This window comes from Sorex araneus, chromosome 9 (genome assembly GCF_027595985.1).
Source record: "Sorex araneus isolate mSorAra2 chromosome 9, mSorAra2.pri, whole genome shotgun sequence".
Taxonomy (NCBI): Eukaryota; Metazoa; Chordata; class Mammalia; order Eulipotyphla; family Soricidae; genus Sorex; species Sorex araneus.
The window spans coordinates 28,932,274-28,949,614 of NC_073310.1; the positions used below are offsets into that span (position 1 = coordinate 28,932,274).

At 42.5% G+C, this 17,341-nt stretch overlaps 2 protein-coding genes across 2 annotated transcripts in view; both read right to left on the reverse strand.

The window, feature by feature from the left end:
* LOC101547632 (cytochrome c oxidase assembly factor 6 homolog) overlaps nt 1–17,341 on the reverse strand; it is a 59,306-nt gene that overhangs the window by 6,137 nt on the left and 35,828 nt on the right. The gene's annotated exons all lie outside the window — the stretch shown is intronic.
* The window catches only part of SLC35F3 (solute carrier family 35 member F3), a 528,189-nt gene that overhangs the window by 1,515 nt on the left and 509,333 nt on the right, over nt 1–17,341 (reverse strand). The gene's annotated exons all lie outside the window — the stretch shown is intronic.

A 17,341-nucleotide genomic window follows, 5' to 3' on the forward strand; every position in this document is an offset into this window, starting at 1 on the left:
CGGCTAGGATCTGTGGACTTGTAGCTGAAATTTGCAAAAGGTAGTACAAATTGTCCAGGAAAGTGGGGAAGATTAATATTTGTATTAACTGTTTCCATATTACTTTCGGGCTGGAGCGATAGCACATCAGGTAGGGCTTTTGCCTTGCACCCAGCGGACCCAGGTTGGATTCCTCCGCTCCTCCCGGCAAGCTACCTAGTGTATCCCAGTGTATCCCACCTGCACAGCAGAGCCTGGCAAGCTACCCTGGCGTATTCCATACTCCAAAAAACAGTAACAAGTCTCACAATGGAGAGGTTACTGGTGCTCACTCCAGCAAATCTATGAGCAATGGTATGACAGTGATGCAGTGATTCTACTTTTGACTTTTTTACTAAAGCACTTTTATCTTTTAAAGGAATGAGGGAAAAATCTGCTTCAGATGTTTTGAAGGATACACCTTTAACTGTATGAATGGTTTATCCCTAAACTATTTATTTGCTTGTTTGTCTGGGTTTTGTGGCTTTGTTTTGTTTTGGAGCCACACCCAACAATGCTCAGGGATTATTCCTGGCTCTGCACTCAGGATCACTCTCTGGCAGTGTTTATAGGATCATGGGATGGGTGCAGGGGATTGAATCCAGGTGGGCCTCCCAAGGCAAGTACAGTCTCCACTGTACTGTTGTTTATTTATTTAGGCTTCTTTTGCTTTTGGGGTCACACCTGGCAATGCTCAGAGGTTACTCCTGGTGATGCTTGCGGGGCCATATGGGATGTGGAGGATCAAACCCGGCTTGGCTTCATCTAAGGCAAACTCCCCACCCACTGCACAATCGCTTGGGTCCCTGTTTCTTTTAAAGAACGTTTGTGATAAAGGTCAATCAGTCTTTTGGCATCTGGCTTAACAGATTCTGACTACTTCATGTAGTTCTCGTAAATACTTGTCAAATTTATAATCAATTACAGCTCTTCACTTAGTGCTAGTGTTGGACCCTTTCTAAGTTCAGTGTAATTGATTTCAGTGTGATTGTATGAAGTCCCACCAATCAACTACAATGTGGAAAGTCTTTTCATAATAGTTAATGGGCTCAAGTGTTGGATTGCATTTGTTACCAGAGTCACTCATTACCTCTAGAATATATCTATAAAGGGAAGCTTGCTATCAAAAAGGCTTTGATGATTTCTGAGTTGGAAAAGTCTACTTTAAATTAAATAATTGTAAGTTCATATGTTTTATATGTATTTTGGGTGGTTTTTGTTTGTTTTTGTAGGTGCTGGGAGACCAAATCTAGCCTCCTACATGAAAACATGCCCCTAATCCCATAATCTATCTCCCCAGCTCCCATATTGGGTGATTTTAAACAAGTTTTTTTGTTTTGTTTTGTTTTAGTATTTAAGACGAGAAAAAGAGGGGCCAGAAAGATAGTACGGCAACTATGGTACTTGCCTCACGTGCAGTTGACCCCAGTTCAATTGCTGGCACCCCATGTAATCTCCCAAACCCACCAGAAGTGATCCCTCAGCAAGGAACCAGGAGTAAGCCCTGAGCACCACCAGGTGTTGCCCAAACACCAAAAAAGAAAGAAAACAGAGGGGGTTGGAATTGATAGTACAGTGGATATAAGTTTGCTTTGTACAAACCAAGCAGGTTCCATCTACAACATCCTATATGGTCCCCTTAGCCAGCCAGGAGTAATCCTTACCAGAAGTGATCCCGGAGCTTAAAGCCATTGAATAACTTGAATCAGTAGTAAAGTATCTTTATTCATACCTTTACAGTTCCAGGCTTCACCATTAAGTTTCCTCCTCACTTTGAAATAATACTGTTGGTATCAATAGTACTAATATGAGTTCAATTTTTTAAAACATTTTTCTAACTACAACAGTCCTAGGCTTCCAAAGCACCAATGTTAGAACTCATTTGATGAAAAATCTGATTCAGTAAAAAGTCATTACTTATGTATCACTTACATGACTATATATTTTCCTGCAGGACTGGTTAATATATTGTTGTGGGAGCTTTCCCAGTTGTTCAGAGTATTACAGAATATATGCTGTATATTCCACAGTAACTTTCCTATAGTTTAAAATAGTCTATGTTCCAAAACATCTGGCTGGTCCCAAGGATTTCAAGCCAATTATGTGGATCTAGAAGGAAGACTGTTTTTGTGACTTTTGGATTGAGAAGAAATTTTTTTAGCCATAAAGGAAAAGATAAATTATTTCAGCTGCATTGAAGTTGTGTGCCATAAAGTGGGAGAAGAAATTTGAGAAACATAAGACAAATGGGTACTCCAAATATGTAAACATCACCCAAAAAATCAATAAGAAATGGAGAGCCTAACTTTAAAAGTGGTCCCAAATGATCAATCTAAAAAATATTACAAATCCAAACCAGTAATTACAGAAATAACATGAAAATCACAGTCCTTGTATGATTAGAGACCTACCAAACCAAAGTATAATGAAAATTCTCACAGTAAGAAGATGAAAGCAAAAAGAAAACTCATACTTAATATTCTAGTAAGATTCTAGTAAAACTAAAGCCACACATTCACTAAGACTCATACTTTCTATAAAATCTCTTGGATATCTTGTATAACTCTTAATCTCAGTGTAATAGCTAAGAACGTAAAGCACCCCAAACTCATAAAAAAAATACAACGGGTCCATTGTATATAGCCATACTGTAAAATATGATGCAGCAATGATCAGAAGTTACATAATGCCATTACATGTTACATATATTATTATTATTATAACATGGTGAGTCTTAGTATTGAAAGAATGAAGCAATTCAGCCTAAGAGCTGATACGATGAATTTCCACTTCTGTAAGTTTAGAACTGAAAAACTGACCAAACTCAAACAAAAATATTGTCCCCTTCCCAATTGTCCTGGTGTTCCCCTTTCTAACTTATATGCCCCCGCCCTTCCCCAGTGACAAGCTTCCTACTGAAGACCAGTTAGTTTTGCAATTTTTTTCTATTGCCATTGGGCTTTTGATATTCCCTTGGGAAGTTTCTTTATATTTCACATAGCACTGTAGCACTGTTGTCCCGTTGTTCATCAATTTGCTCAAACAGGCACCAGTAATGTCTCCATTGTGAGACTTGTTGTTACTGTTTTTGGCATATCTAATACGCCACAGAGAGCTTGCCAGGCTTTGCCACGCAGGCGGGATACTCTCGGTAGCTTGCCCGGCTCTCCGAGAGGGAGAGAGGAATCGAACCTGGGTTGGCCACATGCAAGGCAAACGCCCTACCCGCTGTGCTATCACTCCAGTCCTATATCATACATACTGAGGTTTTTAAAAAAATTTGCTAGATAGTAATTGTAAAGACCAAATATACTTTATAAAATCCTAAAGACTATAGGCAAATAAAAAAAATGTGGGTGCCACAGGCAATTTCAAATGTGCCGTCTTGACACAGAGAGGGTGTAATCTCCCAGCCTATGTTTGGAGGAGAGAGGAGGCGAAGAGAAGTCAGCATGAAGAGGTGGAAGACGTGCTGGCTGTTGCCATCCAGAAGAAATTTTGTGTGGGTGTTCTGTAGTCTGAACTAAGTAGATCCCCAAACCACTGGTGGGCAGGGCCAGACAGACTCAGTAGCACTGAAAACGTATGTGTTGTTTTTCTGTTGCTGCCCACAGACTTTTATTTATAAGCTGTACTGTTTTACAAAGCAATTATCACAGACACCTACTCAGGGACACAATCAGGAGAAATTCCTTTGACTTCAGTGTCGCAGCAGAGATCCTTCTGAATTTGTGTCTTTCTGCTACCTTCTTGCCTTTTTCCTTTCATTAGCTTTAGTCATGGTCCAGAAGGCTCTCTCTCTCTCTCTCTCTCTCTCTCTCTCTCTCTCTCTCTCTCTCTCTCTTCTCTCTTTTGTTCTTTTATCCCTTTCCTTCCTAAGAATTTTGTTTTCATTCCTGAGTTAATAAACTGTCATGCTTCAGCTTGTAACACCAATATCAGAAAGATGAAAAATGTCTTAGTCCTAAGAGATCCTTTATGTTAGATTTTTGTTTTCAAGCCCCCACTGGGTCTCCACTTGTTTGCATTCCCTCATTCCAATAACTTCAAAATTGAATGCATAACATATTTTGCCTCATAACAGCTTCTCTTTCTAAATTCTTCCTTTTCATCTGTTTTATGAGTTTTGTCTGCTAGTTAGGAATCTTGGAAACCAATTTCATGCTTCCTGCTCTTTATTTCACTTCACCTTAAAGGAAGTCATTTAAAGTAAATATTGCTGTATTCACCAATGCATAGATTATAATTTGCACCAGTGTTTTGTGAACCATTAAGAAAGGAAAAAAAGAACTGCCATTTAAACCATAACACATTATCTGAGATGACCATCTTAAACTTATTAAAACACACTTAATGTTTAAAATCAACTCACCTATATAAGGACAAGCAGAAATTAAGATAAATTAATGACTTCTATAAATTTATAGTTCCAATCCTCATAATCACTTATGATTCGGTCGCCAATATCTGTTTTTCTACCAGTATTATAAGTGTTACTGAGCTCTTAGAGCATTTCTTCTCTTTTCCCCCCGATTTTGTTTCATTCTTTTCTTTTGTGGTGTGGGTGGTCCCTACAAAAGAGGCAAAAGCCATTGGTACTGAGATATTCAGCCAAACTTGTGTTTAGGTACAAAGAGCTCACCTTTTTCCACTACTAAGGAAATGCTGATAAATAGCTCTGAGTTATCCTACTCCCTCTTATTTGAATTCTAAGAGGTTGAGATGACCCTTTCTGAACCAGATATTTTTCCTGGTCACAGACACACTACAAAGTTAGATGCTAGAGCTATGGTATCTATGCATACACGAAAAGTGATTACTGTGCATGATGAGGATGCAGGTAGTGACAACTCTTTGGCACTATAAACTATAAAACGTACCCAAGTGTCCAAGAAGTGAAAAACAGGGATAAAAATAGATATGTTAGCATTAAATAAACACCGTTAAAATAACTAACCTATTTTTCTTTTCATGAGTACTTGTTCTTTATTAGCATGTTAAAGGTGGTTTCATTTCATCTTTAAAGTAAGGCATTATATCTATCTCTATCTCTACTATCTTTGGGTATTAGTCTCCCATTATGTTACTTTATATTCCACAAATGAGTGCAGTCATTCTATGTCTGTTTCTCTCTCTCTCTCTGACTCATTTCACTTAGCATGATACTTTCCATGTTGATCCACTTACATGCAAATTTCATGACTTCATCTTTTCTAACAACTGCATAATATTCCATTGTGTAGATGTATCAAAGTTTCTCTAACCAGTCACCTGTTCTCAGGGACTCGGGTTTTTTCCAGATTCTGCAATAAACATACAAGTGTGGATGTCATTTCTACTGTAATTTTTTTCATCTCCAGGATATATTCCCAGAAGTGGTATTGCTGAGTCAAATGGGAATGCAATTTCTAATTTTTTGAGAAATGTCCATATTGTTTTCCAAAAGGGCTGAACCAGTTGGCATTCCCACCAGCAGTGAAGTAGAGTCCCTTTTTCCTCACATCCATGCCAACGATTGCTTTTGTTATTTTGGATGTATGCCAGTCTCTGTGGTGTGAGATGATATCTCATTGTTGTTCTGATCTGCATTTCCCTGATGATTAGTGATAAGTCACTGTCACTGTCATCCCGTTGCTCATCGATTTGTTCAAGCGGGCGCCAGTAACGTCTCTCATTGTGAGACTTATTGTTACTGTTTTTGGCATATTCAATACACCCGGGTAGCTTGCCAGGCTCTGCTGGGCGGGCTCGATACTCTCAGTAGCTTGCCGGGCTCTCCAAGAGGGGCGGACATGGGTCGGCAGCGTGAATGGCGAATGGCCTACCACTGTGCTATCGCTCCAGCCCTTATGATTAGTAATGAAGAGCATTTTTTTCATGTGCCTTTTCACCATTCTGATTTCTTCTTCGAGAAAGTTTCTGTTCATTTCATTGCCCTATTTTCTGATGGTATCGGGTGTTTTCTTCTTGTAGAGTTCAACCAGTGCCTTGTGTATCTTTGATATTAACCCCTTATCAGATGGGTATTGGGTGAATATCCTTTCCCATTCTGTAGTCTGTCTTTGTATTCTGGTCACTGTTTCTTTTGAGGTACAGAAGCTTCTTTAGTTTAAGATAGTCTCATTTGCTTATCTCTTTCCACTTGCTTAGCCAGTGGCGTTTCATCTTTGAAGATACCTTTAGCTTCAATGTCGTGGAGGATTTTGCCAACCTTTTCTTCAAAGTACCTTGTGAATTCTGGTCTGATGTTGAGGTCTTTAATCCATTTTGATCTGACTTTTGTGCAATGTGTTAGGTAGAGGTCTGAGTTCATTTCCTTACATGTAGCTGTCCAGTTTTGCCAATACCATTTGGTAAAGAGGTTTTCCTTGCTCCACTTCACATTTCTTGCTCCTTTATCAAAGATTAGATGATAATATATTTGAGGGTGTGTGTAATGATATTCAACCCTGTTCCATTGGTCTTCTGCTCTGTCTTTGTTCCAATACCATGCTGTTTTAATTATTACCGCTTTGTAGTAGAATTTGAAGTTGGGGAAGGTTATGCCTGCCATCTTCTTTTCCCCAAGAATTGCTTTAGCTGTTCATGGGGGCTTGTTATTCTATATGAATTTCAGGAATGTTTGATCAATTTCTTCAAAAAATTTCATGGGTATCCTTACAGAGATCGCATTGAATCTGTATAGTGCTTTGGGAAGTATTGCCATTTTGATATTAGTTCTCCCAATACATGAGCAAGGGATGTATTTCCAAGAGAAGGGACCACCAAGTAAATGATGCTTGGAGGACTCGCTCAGGATGGGAAATGTGTGCTGAATGTAGACTATGGACTGAAAAGATGGCCACTTAGTACCTGTATTGCGAACCATAACACCCAAAAGGAGAGACAGAGTAAAAAGGAATGTGCCTGCCACATAGGAGGGAGGAGAGTGGATGAGGAGGGGTTGTAGGAGGAATACTGGGGACCTTGATGGTGGAGAATGGGCACTGGTGGAGGGATGGGTACGGTTTCATTGTATGACTGAAGTGTAATCATGAAAGTTTGTAAATCTGTAACTGTATCTCATGATGATTCATTAAAAATTTAAAAAAATAAATAAAATGAGCAATAAAAAGGCATTAAAATAGGTGCTCCATTAATCTACTTTATCAAGCAATATTATCCAATATAAACACAAAGCAAGAGTCATAGTATCCAGGCCTGTTTTTAGTAATTTGGGGCAAATGGTAGACCATGTTTCATATTCCTAGTAATTAAAACTTAACTTGATAAATATACCTCCATAATAATATGTATAATATGCTTAGAGCACGTGGTTCAAATAATAGAATGCATATGTTGCACATGCCTTGTACTTGATAAGCCTCACACACCTTAGTGAGGCTCCCACGTCACTAAACCTAATTTACCAATATAATTTTGTTTGCTTGCGTGCCACAGCCAAAATGGTGTGCTTAGTGCTTACTCTGATCTCTGCACAGATGGAAAGTTGGTGTTGCTCAGGAGACTATACAGGGTGTGGGCAATGGAATCTAGGTCAGCAGTGTGCAAGACAAGTGCTTTGTCCATTGTGTCATGTCTTCAGCCCAAAGATACAACTTTTAAGATTAAGCCCAGCTAGAAAGGGCTTAATTGGAGCCGGAGCAATGGTACAGTGGGTAAAGCATTTGTCTTGCATGCAGCCAATCCGTGTTCCATCCTTGGCATCTCATATGGTCCCCCAAGCATCACCAGGAGTAATTCTTGAGTGCAGACTCAGGTTTGATATGGTCCCCAAGCTTCGCTAGGAGTAATTCCTGGGTGTAGAGCTAGGAGTAACCCCTGAGGATTGCTTTGTGTGAGCCAAAATGCCAAAAATAAATAAATAAATAAATAAATAAATAAATAAATAAATAAATAAATAAATAAAGGGCTCAAAAGATAGCCCACAACTTAGGAAACACTAAGTCCCCAATTAGATCATGATCTTATGCCTTAGAGCTGCCATACACTGAGGTGAAATGGACCACCTCCTAGGCTGGTGTCTCCTTAATTTAAAAAAAATTACAGGGGCTGGAGCAATAGCACAGTGGGTAGGGCGTTTGCCTTGCATCAAGCCGACCCAGGTTCGATTCCCAGCATCCCATATGGTCCCCTGAGCACTGCCAGGGGTAGTTCCTGAGTGCAGAACCAGGAGTAATGCCTGTGCATCACTGGGTGTGACCCCAAAAAGCAAAAAAGAATAAAAAAGTTACGGAATGATGTCTCTCTTCACTATATCACTGTCATCCTGTTGATCATCAAGTTTCTTGAGCGGGCGCCAGTAACGTCTCCATTTATCATAGCCCTGAGATTTTAGCAGCCTCTCTTTACTCATTCTCCCCAGCGGTGGCACATTGGAAGGTCTTTCAGGGTAAGGGGAATGAGACCCATCACTGTTACTATATTTGGCATATCAAATATGCCACGGAGAGCTTGCCAGGCTCTGCTGTGCGGCAGGATGCTCTCGGTACCTTGCCAGGTTCTCTGAGAGAGAGAACTAGGCTGCAAGAGGTCGTGTGCTTCCAGGAGCTTTGTTTTATAGTCTCTGGATCTTGGTTGTTGATGGGATTACATGGTGGCAGAGGCAGTTTGTGGGTGTGGCTGCCAAGCTACTAGAAAATGGGAGGTCTGGGTGGAGGAGGCTCAGTGCAGGCTTGGAGATCTCAGCCCCGGGTCCCACGCACCTGGGTTCCAGTCCACATTCTTTGGGTAAAACTGATAATAGGTGACTTGAATGGGATCAAAATGTAAAGAGGTTGAGGGGGGTGGAGAGATAGCACAGCGGGTTGGGCATTTGCCTTGCACGCGGCTGACCTGGGTTTGATTCCCAGCATTCCATATGGTTCCCCCAGCACCTGACAGAAGTAATTTCTGAGTGCAGAGCCAGGAGTAACCCCTGTGTATCACTGGGTGTGACCCCCCCAAATTAAACCACTAAAAAACCACCAAAATATAAAGAGGTTGAATTAACACTGTTATTCTTTACTCTTGGAAACTATTAACTGAGATTGGAGATGACCTTTTGAAATCATTGTAGTAGAGTATCTCATTTTTTAAATTTATGATCTATAGTTGGATTGGGACTGGGCCTCTCCACCCAGACCCCCCATTTTCCAGTAGCTTGGCAGCCACACCCACAAACTGCCCCCAGCGCTGTGTAATGCCATCAACAGGCCAAGATTCAGAGACTATAAAACAAGCTCCTGGAAGAGATTGACACAGAGTTTCTTGCCCCCGAGCCTGGCTGTCTTCACCTGGGCCTCTCGGAGTGGGGCAGGTTGAGTTTCCTTCCCCGCCCCAAGCAGAGCCCCGGCAGCCGAAGACTCTGGAACCCAGTCACAGCTATACTCAAGGCCTCTCTCCACATGTTCAGACGAGCCTCATGCATGAAGAAACCAGCAGAGGAACCCAGGATGTCTCTCTTAATTAAAAAAAAAAAATTAAATATTTTTAAGGTGGCTATATTAAATTTTTACATTTATCTGGAAACCCTGTATAGGTATCTTAGTCATTGGGGGGCTGCTATATTTTGTGATAAGAGAATTTATTCCAATTATGGTATCTTAGAGGTAGGACTTAAAAAGTTATTTTTTTCCCCTCTTACCTAAGCAATTCTGTGACAGCAGAACAGGCTAAAACTTGGATCCTTGTGAAAAGTATGCAAGAATGGTATGTTAATGGGAATAGGGCCTGGGCCAAGTCCCTGCCCTGCCATAGCCCCAGCAGCAACACTCACACCCCAACAGCTGCCGACATGTCTACAGCCAGACTCCACCACCTCACGGTGAGCACAGATACACCAAATTGCAAAAAAATTCAGGTTCACCATTTTATTTTCTTCCTCTCTGTCTCCCTCCTCCCTCCCTCTTCCCTCCCTCTTACCCTCTCCCCTTCCTTCCTTCCTTCCTTCCTTCCTTCCTTCCTTCCTTCCTTCCTTCCTTCCTTCCTTCCTTCCTTCCTTCCTTCCTTCCTTCCTTCCTTCCTTCCTTCCTTCCTTCCTTCCTTCCTTCCCTCCCTCCCTTCCATTCCCTCCCTCCCTCCCTCCCTCCCTCCCTCCCTCCCTCCCTCCCTCCCTCCCTTCCTTCCTTCCTTCCTTCCTTCCTTCCTTCCTTCCTTCCTTCCTTCCTTCCTTCCTTCCTTCCTTCCTTCCTTCCTTCCTTCCTTCCTTCCTTCCTTCCTTCCCTCCAGGCCTTTTCAGAGTGTGAGTGGGTGACCTCCTTGCACTGCCCCATACTTCTGGAAGATGTAGCAGCCACAACCACATTCTACCATCTCTGCCATGTAAGTTCATCTAACGGCCCTGCTTCAAATGTGCCCGAATTTCAGATACCCCGTTACACAGAGACCAAGTCCATACACGATAATGCAAAAGCAAAGGAGCTTTATTGCTAGCTCGAGCTAGGGTCAACGTCTCATCCAACACAGTGGAGCCTTGACAAGGACCCCGACTCCAAATCACAAGCGGTTTATATAGGTTTCAAAGTTAAGCAAGCACTGTGGCAACAGTGGTCAGGCAACAGTGGTCAGGCAGCAGTGGTCAGTTAAATTATAGTTTCCAGTAACAGTTTATGGTTACATAAGCTACTGATTCTTTAGGGTTAACAAAAGACCATTTGGGGGGCGTTTTCATTGATTGAACCCACTTGCTGGGCCCCGGAACTTTCCAGGTGGGTTCAGGTTGGCTAGTTACACATTGTTTCATTGCTGGGAAATCGAAACTGTTTCAGTTCCTGGACCTGAACCTGAGGCCTAGCAGGTTTTGCTGATTTCTGCTGCCTGTCATGGCATCAGTTTCGCCCTTACACAAAGACGTGAGATTAGATTTTAAAAGAGATCAAATATGTAATCACAAAATAAATAAGTGATCCGGTGGTGGTGGTGTGGTCTCTCTTGCCCGCCATGTGTATTTGGTGGCCATGAGCCACTTCCCTCACCTGGCCGACAGCTGCTGCCAACAGACACATGAAGGAAGGAATAGGGCCACCAGGCTGGTTGGTGGTCAGTTGCCGTTTATTCCATTTTCCCAAGCGCCTGTTCCAGTCTCACTAAGCTCCCCATTCCCGTCTCCTCCTGGCCCCCATGCTAGTCTCCCTGCACTCCGTCTCTAGCAGCCTTGGTCTCCCACCCAACCTCCAAGCCTTCCAGGTAGCAGCTACACCCAGGTGAGGTAGCACAATGAACATATGAAAGCCCTTCCTTCTTAGGGAAGCTTTTCTAAGACAGAGATTTCAGCTAGGAGATCAGCTCAAGGGTGAAATACCACCTAGGGGTGTGTTTTCTTCCTTTCCTTATTCAACAACCATCTTAGATTTACTTACTTCTAAATAACCTTTCCAGTCATTTTGTATGGACACAGTAAAAGATACATTAAGCTTGTAGGGTGTCTCTCCTGGGAACATCTCACTATAGATCCCAGACTACAGTGCTCAGACCAGATTAGTTTTTCCAAACCTTAGCAGGGTCCTAATCCACTTGTTACTCTTTGGATCATGATAGAACTTGGCCTGGCCTATTTCAATGCCAGGGTAGCTCACAGTTTGCCCTGGGTCCATCCAGTCCCTCATTGGGTCCCTGCTTTTGGGGCGCTAGGAACTGAGGGCAATGGAAGGAAGTTGGGTAAACAGATGTCCAAGAGTGAATATTATTCGGAACCAATTAATTCCCAAGTTACAAAAACATGACATTAACTGTCTTCCTGTGTCTATACAAAAAAGGACTTTGCTCTAAAGTAAACTATGCAAAAGGACACAAGGGAAAGAGAAAAGCAATATTTCTCTTATAAACACCAATCCAGAAATTTCTGAGTAATTTTACTTTACAAGTCACTTTACAAGTCACTGCTTAGGGAAAATGAGTGATTAACTGGTTGGGGAAGAGAGTACAGAGAAGTTAAAGATAAACACGGAGGAATGCGAGTGCCTAGGGAGCACTGTGAATGGTGTAACTCAGTAAACCCAAGCTCCCTGTGCCCAAGGAGAAACAACAAACTAATGTTGTCCTACTGGACACAAAAAATTTCTTGGATACACTGGTCCTGGGCTGAGACCTCTGAAACAATCTCAGGAGTCAGGCAGCCCAAAGCCTGAAGCCACACTCACACCACAACAGCTGCTGCCATGCCTTCAGCCAGACTACAGGCTTAAGACTGAGCTCCACAAAGCTGCCAAACTGCTAGAAATGCCCAGTACACTGGGTACAACTCTGGACGTTCTCAGCGTGGAAGTGGGCAACCTGCTCTCACCGCCTTCCAGATCTCTTGGAAGCCACACTCACATCCCACCACTGCCACCATGTAAGCTCACTACACAGTTAGATATTCTGGATTTTTGGAGCATATGGCCACATTCATGGCCATACTACATCTCCAAACTCTACTAACATCCCAGTAGGAGTACACCAGCTTGGATGAGAATGTAACTTAGACACCAACTAAGCTTGATTAACAAAGATATTGACACAGAAGGCTCAACCAGCAACAACTTAGTGAACCTTCAGACCAGGACTTAGAGTCCCCATGGTGAGATATAAAAATTTTTACAAATTTTCTTTTACTGAAGTATTTTTTAAGTCATTCCTTAGCCATCTAGTGTTAACAAGCAATATAAAATAAATTATTTTGGACCTGCTACAAAAGCAGGCTTGAGGAGTGGCTGGTAAAATGGTGGATGGAAGGTCACAGTGGTGATGGGATTGGGGTTGGAATATAGAATGCCTATAGCAAACGCATCATGAGCAACTTTGTAAATCACTTCACTTAACTAAAATGTGTGTGTGGGAAGAATATAATGTCAATATTCGGTGATGTTTTTACATTACAACTTTTAACAGCTCTTTTTAAAATTTTTTAATTAAAAATTTTATAAATATTTGATTAAATTTAATAATCAAACACCAATCTCACCACCATTATACCTTCCTACCACCATATTTCCAATGTTTCCATCCTGAACCCCAACTCTTGCCTCAAAGCAGAACCAAAATACTATATTTTGTATTGTTTGTTATTAAACCCCCCTGAAAATGTTCCAAAAAAGTTTCCTTAGAAGAAAGAGTATGAAGATTGTTGTATTTCACCCAGGGGCCATTAAACCCTTCTATAAAAGATCACTAACATGTTGTTAAAGGTTGATCCTTGTGTGCATATATATATATATACACACACACATATACGTATATGTATACATATATATACACATATATGTATATGTATACATACATATGTATGTATACATATACATATATATACAAAAATAAATATTTCCCTGTATAATCAGTTGACTCCTACTTTGAACCCCCTAAAATGTGGTGTGGTACTATTGGAATATGGATGGTGTGTGGTATGAAGTGTCAGGTGGCAACGAATGTGGCTGCCCCATCCAGGAATAGGTTCACTTGTGGGTGAGGCTCAGCCCGAGCGTGTGAAGAGCAGCCATGAGCATGGTGACAGTTGAGTTCTGGAGGTTTTAGACTGCCATGGCTGGGTCCCTTGGGGCCTCGAATGAAACAGCATGGTATGGCGTCTGGCGACATGGTTATGGCGAGTGTCATGTTATGCTCCCTTCCAGGAGAGAAGGACCTGGACTCTGGATGGTGGCCGTTGACGAGATTATCTGGTGCCAGCCAGAGGTGGTTTACAGGCATGACTGCTGAGTTGCCAGAGACAGGGGAATATGGGTGGAGGATCCCCATTCCCGGTTCTGTTTAACAGCTCTTTATTAAACACTTGGTGTAGGTATATCTCTGTGGACTACTGCAACCCCAGAAACCAGAATTTCTGTGTCTGGGACAGAAACTCAATTACCTGTTATGTCCCTACCTCATTATTCAGCCTCTTTACCCCTCCCCTGCTCAGGTTGTCAGGTCCATCTGCCCCTTGCCTCTCATTGCTCATCAGTTGCCAGCTGATGACAATCACTGGTTGTTGGTCACTAATCACCTATTTCTATTTTCTTCCTTTTGTCATCTCTGTCAGCCATTTATCTGATCTAAATATTTGTCTGTGCCATCTATGGAGCAGAAACATTTTCTTTTTTCTGTTGACCAGCTCGGTCCACTTGCCTATGCCATCCATTCTTGCTACCAATATCAAGGTGCTCACTTTGCACACTGCCAAACCCAGATAGATCCCTGACACCATACAGGGTCCCCTGACCACCACCAGAAACGACCTTTTAGCACTTCTGGGTTTGGTCCCCAAACTCAAAGACTAAGAAAAATGTTTTAATTTTGTAAATACGAGAGATAAAAGAGAAAGACAAGGGAAAACTCCATAAAGTAAAAGACAGAAATTGCACACCCTGATGCAGGCAATTCAAGTGGAATGCACCTAATTCATGATTATCAGCTATTTCTCACAACTCTAACATCTTTGTTCCCCATGAAAGGGTGAGTCCCTTCTATTTTGACAAATATGTCCCCTTTCTGCTTTTTTTTCTTTTTTTTTTTTTGCTTTTTGGGTCACACCTGGCGATGCACAGGGGTCATTCCTGGTTCTGCACTCAGGAATTATCCCTAGCGGTGCTCAGGGGACCATATGGGATGCTGGGAATCGAACCCGGGTCGGCCGCAGTGCAAGGCAAATGCCCTACCCACTGTGCTATTGCTCCAGCCCCTGCTTTCTTTTTCTTTTTAGTTCACATCCAGCGACGTACAGGGGTTATTCCTGGCTCTGCACTCAAGAATTACCACTGGTGGTGCTCAGCGGATCATATGGGATGCTGGGAATCGAACCCGGGTTGGCCGCGTGCAAGGCAAACGCCCTACCCGCTGTGCTATCACTCCAGTCCCTTTCTGATTACGGTCAAAGACATTGGAGTTCAAGTTTCTCAATACCTTTAGACCTAAGAGATATATGTATATTTTCAGGGAGAATAATGTGTAGTTATAAGCAAAGTAAATAAAAATTTATCACCCTAAAGGTGAAGCCCCTTTTGGCAATTATATTATTATTATTATTATTATTATTATTATTATTGTTATTGTTATCATTGTTGTTGTTGAATCACCATGAAATATAGTTACAAAGCTTTCATGTTTGAGTTTCAGTCAAACAATGATCAAACACCTATCCCTCCACCAGTGAACATTCTCCACCACCAATGTCCCCAGTATATACGCCACTTTCCAACCCTCCACCTGCCTTCATGGCAGATAATTTCCCCTATACTCTCTCTGTACTTTGGGGCATTATGGTTTGCAATACAGATACTGAAAGGTTATCACATTTGGTCCTTTATCTTTCAGCACACATTTCCCATCCTGAACGATTCCTCCAACCATCAATGTCTTAGTGGTGGTCCTTTCTCTATTCCAGCAGCCTTCTCCCCTAGCTCATGAGACAGGCAAAAAATTATCAGGGAATATTCCTGGCCCTTGTGTCTACTGTCCTTAGGTGTTAGTTTCACAGCGATAGCATAGTGGTTGGGCGTTCGCCTTTCACGCAGCCGACCTGTGTTCAATTCCTCCGCCCCCCTCAGAGAATCCGGCAAGCTACCGAGAGTATGGAGCCCCCTCGGCAGAGCCTGGTAAGCTACCCGTGCGTATTGGATATGCCAAAAACAGTAACAATAAGTCTCTCAATGAGAGACGTTACTGGTGCCCACTCGAACAAATCGATGAGCAACGGGATGACAGTGACAGTGACATGTTATTTAGAATGCAAAAAATTACTTAGATAGGTAGAAAACGCTAAGCAAGGCTATGAATGAGCAGTAAGTTTTGCTAACTCTGAGCTCAGTGTATGCTTCCATTCTAGGATAGGTACTTATGCTGGGTCTTATTTCTTTAAATAATATTTTTGGCTTTGGGGCACACCTGGCATTTCTTAGGAGTTACTCCTGGTGGTGTTTGGGTCACCAGGTGGAATGTCAGGGATGGAACTCAAGCCGACCAAGTTCAATGCAATCACTAAGCCACCGTACTGGTCCCTCCTGGTCCATACTCTGGGTTTAAAAACTTGTTTCTGGAGTCAAAGTTTCCTTGTGGGTGAGTTACCACTGCTTGTGTGTTATCAGGGGTAGAGAGTTGATCCTAAAGTGTTCTCAGGTATTCCTAGCAGCCTTTTACTCCTGTTCCATTTTCTTTTCTTCTCTCTGGTGGCTGTTCTCTGGGTCTGGGTTATTCCAGTTCCTCTCCAGGGCTGGCTTTGGTGTCACTACATTCACCCCCATCTTGATTTATTACTTCCCCAAGAAGCTCATTGTCCCGAGCCCCATCTGTTCCCTACCTGACTGTTTTACCTTGAATCAACCTGCTTGCATTTTTCTAATAATCTTGTGTGTGAGAGCATTGGTTCCACGTTTGCCTGACCAGTGCAGCATCAGGAGACTTCTCCTTACCTCTAGCCCCGCACAGCCTGACCAGCCAACCAGCAACTGCCTCTATCTTCCATTCTCCAAAATCATCGCCTTGCAGCACAGAACTCAGGGTTTTCCAAATGAAACACCTGGAATACCTGGGTTTTCCAAAGTATCTCTACGCATCTGGAACCTGGCTGTTTAAGGCAGAAGTGGATTTCCCTGTCACAGACAGGGATTTCCGGGTGCCTTCCTGGTATTCCGGTCACTTCAGTCTGGCCACTGTTTGTCACATGGTCCAAGGATAATGTGGCATCTTCGTGTGGAAGGGGGACTGTAGAGCCAATTCTGTCGCAGGGCTAGAACAGTCCCATGCCTCCCCGTCTCTGCACTGTGATCCACCGGGTTTGCGTCAGCTTCAGGCACGCTCGCATGCTTGATTTTCACTTGTTGCCTAATATCCAGGGGCAGAGTAACAGCATAGCATGTAGGGCATTTGCCTTGCATGGGGCCAACCTGGTTTGATTCCTCCCTCAGAGAGCCCGGCAAGCTACCGAGAGTATCCCTCCCGCATGGCAGAGCCTGGCAAGCTACCCGTGGCATATTCAATATGCCAAAAACAGTAACAAGTCTCATAATGGAGACGTTACTGGTGCCCACTCGAGCAAATGGATGAACAACAGGATGACAGTGCTACAGTGCTATATTCCACGAATGAGTTCAGTCCTTCGATATCTCTCCCTCTCTTTCTGACTCATTTCACTTAGCATGATACTCTCCATGTCCATACACTTATAAGCAAATTTCATGACTTCATCTCTCCAAACAGCTGCATAGTATTCCATTGTGTAGATGTACCAAAGTTTCTTTAACCAGTTGTCTGTTCTCAGGCACTCAGGTTATTTCCAGATTCTGGCTCTTGTGAAAAGTGCTGCAACTAACATACAGGTGCAGATTTCATTTCTACTGTGCTTTTTTGCACCCTCGGGGTATATTCCCAGAAGTGG